Source organism: Tupaia chinensis, unplaced genomic scaffold (assembly GCF_000334495.1).
Source record: "Tupaia chinensis unplaced genomic scaffold, TupChi_1.0 Scaffold000045_1, whole genome shotgun sequence".
Classification (NCBI taxonomy): Eukaryota; Metazoa; Chordata; class Mammalia; order Scandentia; family Tupaiidae; genus Tupaia; species Tupaia belangeri.
Window position 1 is genome coordinate 2,160,252 of NW_006159501.1, and position 8,502 is coordinate 2,168,753.

Genomic DNA, 8,502 nt, shown 5'->3' on the forward strand with positions numbered 1-8,502 from the left:
ATTTTGGCTTGGTCAGCATTACATACTAGTGCTTTTGTTACAATTTAGTCAGCTTATGATCTGGTAATATTCGGTGCTTTTGTAATAATAGCACTCACGTAGTGAGTGTAGCATATTACAAATTGTAAAGCCTAATCATATATATTACACAGATTTGACCTGGTCCTTACAAAAACTTTGTGATACCACCATTTTCCAAATTAGAAAACTAAGAGAAAATAACTGGCTTAGCTTTGATAAATATTTGGACCAAGATCTGAATTCTAGCACCCTAAAGTGGCAATATTATTTGTTGTTTAAGAGCTACTTAGGTTCTGTTACCTCACCACTGGGTTCTCTTCCTGGCTATTTCTCTTCTTAGCCCTATGACATTGACCAAATCATTTCACTTCTCCACCCTCTGTTTCTTCATCCTTAGAAAAGGCATGATAAAGACTATTCCTCAGACAAGATTTCTGTGCAATGTTATTGTGAAAGCTAGGTACTACCAGCTCATTCATGGTAATGCCCAATAAATTCTATCTGCTGTTACTGTACTCCCCTGCCTCTGACATTTGTGTATTTATCCTTCCCATGTGGGAAAACACACGCACACATTGTAGTTGTCTCGGGCATCCCAGAAGCAACACTTGAACGTATCCCTGCATCAGTCTTGATCCAGAAGAAGTAACAGGTCTTCAAGTCATTGTAATTTTACTTTGCTGAATATTCAAGGGGCAGAGGAGTTCTGTGCAAATATCTAAGTTCTCTTTCTGTTTATTTCAGTTTTCCAGTACTTTGTTCTGTGAAGTCTAACTACTTCATCTCCCTAGACTTTCAATTTTATGTTGTTGATTGATAGTTCCCTCCAGACTCTACATGGATTCTTAGTCTATGCCAGAGCCTGGAAATGCTCTCAAAGCCAGAAACTTAGGTAGTTGTATAGTTTATCCCTATCCTTCTACGCATGTGATCCAGGATTCTAAAAACTGTTGCTTCATATATCTGGCCCAGGTTTTTGTATTATTTTGTCTTATCATTTCAGGCAGGAGAGTAAATCTGGCACCAATTGCTCCATGTAGGCCAGAAGTGGAAATTTCTGTTGACTTTTAGCTTTATTTTTTAGTTTTTTAAATTGGTTGCTTTAAGGATTATCACATGGTTCTTAAATTATCTAATTCAGATTAACATTTAATTCCAGTTAAATATAACTCTAAGATAGCTCCATCTTCTCTCCTCTTTGTGCTATTATTGTCACATACATTTCATATATGTATTAAAAAATCTATTACTTTTCTAAAAATTGAGAAATTAAAAATATTTTATAGTTTTTTATTTTTATCCACATACTTATCATTTAAGGTGCTATAATTTTCTTATATAGTAGAGATTATCTGAAAGTTTTTGGCCTTAATGACTTCCTTTACTACTTCATGTAAAGCTAAGTCTGCTAATGAAAATTTTTAATTTCTTTTTTTTTTTTCCCAAAAAATGTCATTATTTTGCCTTCAAATAAAATTATGAAATTTGTTCTCCTTATAACATAGAGTTTACTCACTCTGTACATTTGTGTGAAACAAACTACTGTACAAAATAAGCAACCCATTAGAAAAATTTTGCTTTACTATTTTCTTTAGTGGGACTTATTTGAAAATTTTGCTTCAGTGAAGTGATTTTTTTAAGTAGTTTTTTTGTGCAAACATAAAAATAGTAATCATATGATTTTAAATAGTGCAAATTTCCAGATTATTGGTAAAACTGAGTTGAAAATAAAGTTATTGATAATAAAGATTAGCTAGATCCCCGTAAGTATGACATAGTCACCACACAGTTTAATAAAAAGCATCTCCTTGGAAGGATTCAGTACAAGTAGATGGTAAATATTTCAAGGGGAAAGGGAGAGTTTGTTTAAAATAGCAAATCAGTAAGTCACTTCTAAATTTAAAGAAAACAAAATTGGAGTTGAAGGATAAGTAGGTTTCCAATCAGCTATTGCTGATTTTCTTTGAAAAATAGACTTTAAAAAAAAAAAAAACTAACTAACTAAATAATAATAATAGCAAAACCATATGCTTCGTGTATCTCTGAACTGTGTGAATTTTTCAGCTGTGTTCCCACTGACCAAAACAATGCTAAGAATGCATCTTTATAAATGGGTACTGATTGTTCATGGAAATAGTTTAGTAATGAACTGTATCGGTTGTTAATAATGAAACCATATGTTTATGTCTGGATTTAAAAATTTTAAACATTTACTAAGTCATTTTGCTTCATCTTGAAGAACATACTCTGTTTCAGTTGTACAAATCAGCAAGATCTGATTTATAGCAAGAACGATTCCATTGAAATGTGCAGTGATGTGGAGAAATGTAAATGTCTTTCATGGTTTCTATCAATGTGAAATAAAGTTTAATTCTGACTTCTCAAAAAAATGAAATAAAATTTTTAGGTTTTTTTGAGCAATGCCATTAAACTTTTTTTTATTATTATTTATAGTTTCCAATGCAAAATTAGCCATTAATAATGGTTTTTGTTCCCTTATATGTGATGAATACTGTTTTCTCTTGCTGATTTCAAGATTCTCTTTGTTTTGTTTTTCAACTGTTGATGGTATGGCCTCATGTAGATAAGTTTTGTACTTAATTTACTTGGGTTCAAATACTTCTTAAAACTATAAGTAAAGTTTTTTTCATCAGACTTGGGAAAGTTTAAACCATTGTTCCTTTAAATATTTTTTCTGCCTTTTTCTCTCTTCTGGCATTCCCATTATAAATATATATCATATATTATATTGTCTATGTATACCACATTTTCTTCATTCATTTAGTGTTCAGTAGATATTTTTTTCCATCTCTTAATTACTGTGAATTACATATCAATGAATTTGATATAAATGTTCCTTTGAGATCCTATTTTAGATTATTTTGAATAAATGCCCAGAAATAAGATTGCTACATCATATAGTGATTCTAGTTCAATTTTTTAGAAACCTCCATGCTGTTTTTCATAGTGGTTGCACCATTTTACATTCCTGCCTATAGTGCAAGAGGGTTCCAGTTTCTCTGCATCTGTACCAATGCTTGCTATGCTGTTTTGTGTGCTTTTGTTTTGTTTTCATGTTCAGCCTAACAGGTGTAAGATGATATCACCTTGAGATTTGAGCTTCTATTTCCCTGGTGATTAGCAGCATTGAGCTTCTTATGTACCTGTTGGCCATTTGTATAGACTTTTGTATAAAGGTCTATTCAAGTTTTTTGTTTATTTTTAAATCAACCTGTAGGTGTTTACTATGGGGTTGTAAGAATTTTGTATCTATTTTGTATTTTAACTTTTTTCTTTCTTTTCTTATAGGTCATGTGCCAGGTATACAGACAGAAAGCAAGAGATCACCCCCCAGGGGCCATAGCCATGCCACAATCCCTTCTCCTTCATTGTCCTCTCAGGATTTTGGGCACACAACCACATGTAACCAGCTTGAGTTTTAAGCCTCTGGGTCCAGGACTCAAATTGTGGTTGACTACATGGGAATCCAGCAGCTTAACTATTACACCATCTGCTGGTCCCTATATATTAACTTCTTATTAGGTATATGATTCACAACTATTTTCTCCAGTTTAATATGTTGCTTTTTCATCCTATTTATTGTTTCTTTGGCTATACAAAAGCTTATTTTTCTCGATAAAATCCTATTTGTATTTTTTTTCTTTTTCTTCTGTGTTTTTGGCATTACTTCCAAAGAGTCCTTATAAAAGGTAATTGTGTTTCCAAACAATAAAACCAAATAATTTGAAAAGAATTTTTAAAAATCCCATTTGCAATAGCAATAGAAATAATAAAATACTTAAAAATAAAATTAATCAAGGAGGTTAAAACTATGTACACTGAAAACTATAAAATATGACTGAAAGAATTTAAAGAAGATACAAACAAATGAAAATGTATCCCATATTCATGGATTGGAAGACTTCATGTGGTTAAAATGTCCATAGTACCAAAAGAGATACACAAATTCAGTGGAATATCTTTCAAAATCCCAGTGAAAAACTTTCTGGAAATAGAAAAAAAAATCCTAAAATTCATATAGAATTACAAATAACCTTCAATATCCAAAACAATCTAGATAGAGAACAATAGGGAGGCCTCACGTTTCCTGACTTTAAAACATATTGTAGAACTACTATAATTCAAACACTACAGTACTAGAATCAGACATATAAACCAATGAAATAGAATAAAGATCCCAGAAGTCAACCTAAGAATATTTTGTCAAATGATCTTCAACAGATATGCTGAGACTACAAAATGAGGGAAGAATAATCTCATCAAAAAATCATATTAGGAAAACTAAACTTCATATGCAAAAGAATAAAATAAAAACTATTTCACATCATAAATAAAAATTCATTCAAAATGGGTTAAAGACCTAAACACAAGTTCAGACACTATAAAACTCTTGGAAGAACTGGGGAAATGTTTAATAGTATATATCTGAGCAATGAGTTTTTGAATATGACATTCTATTTTTGCCTTTGGTCAATTTACAAAATACTGTATTATTTTTTCTTTTTCCTTTTCTTCTTGGCAATTTTGTTCAATTTTGGGGGGAGGGAAGGGAGGAAGATGATATTTTGTTGTCTCTACTCTGCCATCTCTAGAAATTCTGTCCTAATGAACTGCTTTTGATATGCTCTGAATTCAATATATTTAGTGATTACTTAAAGTAAAATTATTGAGATTAAGACAATATTGGTGTTCAGATAGCATAGCTAGGAGAATACTATTTAACAAATTCTACTCTCTCATTACCCACAACCAGTCTTATATCTTCGATATCTCTAGGATCTAGTCTTTTTTTATCACCACTTTTTAAAAAAATTTTGCCATATAACCTGTGCACTCACTGGAGAGAGACACAGAGAGAGAGAGAGAGAGAGACAGAGATGGAATGTGATGAAGCATCCCAGGGGGGAATGACAACCCATAATCCCTTCTTCTTCAGTCTCCTGTCAGGATTTTTGGGATGTACACTTACCCAGTGTGTTTCTCAAACATCCAGGTCCAGGACTCAAACTGTGCAATTGGCCACGTGGGATCCAGTCGTCATAAGGACCACATCAACAGTTGGTCCTATTCCCACTTTTTACTACCCTATTTATTTTATTTATGTATTACATTCCATTAGCTCTTTCCTGGATTGTTGCAATAGCCTTCTAACTGAAAGCCTCCTGCATCAAAATGTTCTTTCCATATAATCTGAAATAATACCCTTCTCATCCTTAAATCATTCTGAGTGCCTTTACTTTTTGTCTCTCATCCGTGGAATATTTTCCTAGCTCTTTAGCACAGATCAAGAAGCCTTTCACTTTCTATATCCTTCCTCCTATGTCATCCAATTTCTTGCCACTCATGTCTCATCATGTACCATTATAGCAATATGTTTTTGCATACATGGTCTTTCATCTCAACGCCATTATTAATTATTAGAATTCTTCATCCTTTAAGGTCCTAAATGGTGATGGCTTCCTGACTTCCACAGGCACACTTGAGCATTCTTTATGCTGTGTTCCCCACACATCTTTATCTATCCTTAACATAATACTTATAATACTGTTTCAATAGAGATTGGCGTGTCTATTTTCCCCACAATTAGGCCAGCTACTTAAGAGCAAGATACTGTCTTGTCCCTCTTTGTATTCACATATGGTACTATCTGGAATAATGTAGATACTTACTGTGTTCTTAATTACACAGTAAATTAATAAGTGTTTTAATTAGTGAGTGATTGAATTGAGAAGTGAGGAAAGTTTATAAATGGAAAAATTTGAACGAAAGTAGAGTTTAAAAGATGCTGGTCGCTGGTTCTGCCTGTCTTTTGCCACCAGGGAAACTGATTGCAAAGATGATAGGAGAGAGGCTATTTATTAAACTGGAGCAGCAGACATGCTGGCAATGAGAATGCATCAAGATGGAAAGATTTTGAGAGACAGGGTTCTTTCATTAAGAACTCTTCACTTGACAGCTGCAATTTTAATCACAAAGTTTGCTGACCCACAGACACATCTAAGAGCTCTTTTGTGTGTGTGTGTTTTCCTCCCAGCATGTAACACTTGACTTTTAAACTCCTTTAAAAAAAGAAACCCTAATACACTGAAGTCATTAAATACTGTCTTTTTCCTTTAACCAGAATTTTCAGCTCAAACCTGAAATATGAATTTATTAAACTTAATTTTAAAAGGCAGGTGAATTTCTCTGCTTCTTTGCTTCACTTGAGCCTCAGATTCCATGAAATATATTGCTGTGTGAGAGAAGCAAGTATAAATTTCTCTTCTTTTAAAAAAAATGGAGAATAAGAGGTGCATAGCACAAGGCATAGCTTAGAAGTGGGCAAAGATTTTTAAAAATAGAATCCAGGAGATAGACTCCCTAAGAGAAGTGCTGGAGAGGAAGGATTTATTTTCTCACCCCTTGCTAGGTTCACAGCTGAAGCACCTATAACAAAATTTCAATTAATGAGAAAGAAGCGAATGAACGAATTTACTGTAAGTTTAATATGACACAGGAGCCATTAGAAATGAGGCCTAGGGACCAGCAGATGGCATAACGGTTGTGACTCTGGACTCCCACGTAGTCAACCATGGTTTAAGTCCCAGACCTGGCAGCTTAAAACTCAGATGGGGTGCATGTGTGTCTGTGCCAAAAATCCTGAGAGGAGAATGGAGGAGAAGGGATTGCAGCATGGCCATCCCCCCGGGGGTGTGGGGGGTCCTGCTTTCTGTTCCTCTGTCTCTCTCTCTGTTTCTCCAGTGAATGCATGTGTCCTATAGCAAAAATCTCTCTATAGCAAAAAAAGAAAGAATGAAATAAGGCCTAAAGAAATGTGGAAATCTGCATATCTTTATGCTAAATTTTATGAAGAAGTAGATAATGTTGGAGAATTGATTGGACTGAGAGGCAATTATCTACTCATAATATTGGAGGAAACTTAGTGAGACCTCTTTGCTCAAATTCTCTTCTGTGTCTGTCTTTAGAGTTAAGGAGGTCTCTTTCCTTTAGGTATACGGTGAGTACTTTTTATGAGGGTTTTACAATCTACTTTAGGAGAAGATCAGGAATTTTTTTACTGGGTTTTATAGCCTGCTTCAGGATACGAGGCTGGAGAAGATCAAAAAGTCTTCCTGTTTCAGTGGCTTTCTCAAATGCCCAGAGGCTATATTTTGGGGAAGCATGCTTGGAGCCAGCCCCATCTGTGATGACAGTCTTAACACCATTGCAATGGTTCTAAATAGTCTCCCCCTTTTAACAAGTATCAGCATAAATTTTTTCTTTAATATGAGCTTTCTGCCTCAGCTTTCTATCTCGCTCCATGCCTCCCATTCCTCTACTTCAGGAAGGGTTTCTGAAGAGAGTTTCTGCAGAACCCTGATCATCTTTGATTTACCTTTGGTCTTCATGACACTAAGGCTCTCAGAGACCATGCTGGATTGACTACAGCAATCCAAGAGGGTGACTGATGGCCCATTGAGATGTGAGGATAGACTTTCTTTTTGTGTGTGTGTGGAGAGGTATTTTTCGCTATAGGGCACGTGTGCTCTCCAGACAGAGAGAGACATAGAGACAGAAAGTGAGAAATCACCCCCCAGGGGGGATGGTCACGCCGCAATCCCTTCTCCTCCATTCTCCTCTCGGGATCTTGGGCACGCACACACACGCGCCCGGTGTGAGTTTTAAGCCCCGGGTTCGGGATGTGAATGGGGGTCGACTATGTGGGAATCCAGCGACATAGCCATTACGCTAACTGCTGGTTCCCAGTACAGATTTTCTACTTCAGTGGTTTTCTCAAATGCCCAGGGACTTTCTTTTGGGATAGTATGTTCTGAATGTTATCAGAAGAGAATCAGAAGGAATGCTCTAAAGAAATTATGAGGATTACTATAAATGCTTTTTACTTTATATTAGGAGCAAGAAAGTGGTCAAATTTGGGGTAGATTCATTGTTTGGTGATAATAACTAATCTTGTTGTATCTTACAGACAAATTCCAGGGTTCAAATGAGCTCTTCTCTCAAGACAATAGTCTTCAATTAGCCAGATATAGGGACAGAGCTGGTGAAATGACTGCTCCCCTTTTCTTACCTTTTCATTCAAAATATCCATACTGAGTCAGTGTAGTGGGCTGGAGTAAGCTCAGATTTTGTAGTTAGATAGATCTGGGAATAAATCAATGATTATCCGAGCTGTGAGGCCCTGAGGGAGTCAGTAGGCTTCAGTTTCTTCTTTATGCAATGACATCAATACTATTTACTTTATAAAATTATTGGGAAGATGAATTGTTAGTAAGTAATAGTGTATGTAAAATGCCTAAAACAATTTCTATCCCATGAAAAGTGCTTAGTAAGTGATAATGGTTATGGCTGCTAACATGTTGTGAGCTACTGCAGAACTTGATTTAACTCAGTGGTTTGCCTTGCTCTAGAAAACCATCTCACCTCTGTATATCCACCTCCAACTTATACCTGAACCTGCTG